Here is a 729-nt window from a genome sequence, read left to right as displayed (position 1 = left end):
CATGAGATAATAATAATAATAATAAAAAAAATGTAAGCCAATTGCTGTCCTATTGCCTACTGTGCCTACTGTGCTGTTTCTGGATGCTTGTGACCGCACCTTGCACAAAGAAAGTCCCATCTCTGTCGGACCCCTCTAGTGCAAACGGACCCTCAGCACAGGAGCTCGTATCGGACGTGAAGGACAAAGCTGGAATCCGGGGCTGGGGACGAGGGGGTGCATCGACGTCAGGGAGTGTGAACGCGTGACTGAAAATTAAAGTTTGTAGACCGGGGTAAGACAGTGAGGACATCGAAACGTCATTTTGTAACTCGGTCTCAATAAATCAGCCCTAGACGGTGCGGACTTGGGGAAATATGATTGACAGGCTGTGGGAGAGGTGTATATAAGAGGAGGGGAGTGTGCTCAGCAGTCACTTCACAGTGGACTTCCCTCAGTCTGTGGATTCAGTGGACTATACACTTTACACGCATCGTTTAGGAGATACCCCTTTCTAATTCACTCGATTCCGGATCTTTTTTGAGAGCCTGCTTTTGAAATCGTCCTATTATTGGCGGATCTAGTCCTCTTTTTGAAGGAGATATATTATTGGCGTGAGGTAAGTGCCATGATGAGTTTTGAGCGTTCTTTTTTGTTTCAGTAAATTAAAATGAGAAGTATGTTGTTGATCATAAGATTGGATCTCTTTAGTCTGATAGGTAGCCTCATATTGACCCCATATGCCAATAG

At 44.9% G+C, this 729-nt stretch overlaps 1 protein-coding gene across 3 annotated transcripts in view; it reads left to right on the top strand.

Moving 5' to 3' along the window:
• Positions 1-437: 437 nt before the first annotated feature.
• The window catches only part of thbs2a (thrombospondin 2a), a gene marked incomplete at its 3' end in the record, with an annotated part of 18,818 nt that continues 18,526 nt past the window's right edge, over positions 438-729 (top strand). For all 3 annotated transcript variants that reach the window (XM_084470037.1, XM_084470035.1, XM_084470036.1), the window contains exon 1: positions 438-598. The remainder of the gene's footprint in view (positions 599-729) is intronic.

Source organism: Micromesistius poutassou, assembly GCF_964030765.1.
Source record: "Micromesistius poutassou genome assembly, chromosome: 7".
Taxonomy (NCBI): Eukaryota; Metazoa; Chordata; class Actinopteri; order Gadiformes; family Gadidae; genus Micromesistius; species Micromesistius poutassou.
Note: the sequence above shows the minus strand (reverse complement) of the source record. Positions and strands in the feature narration are given on the sequence as shown.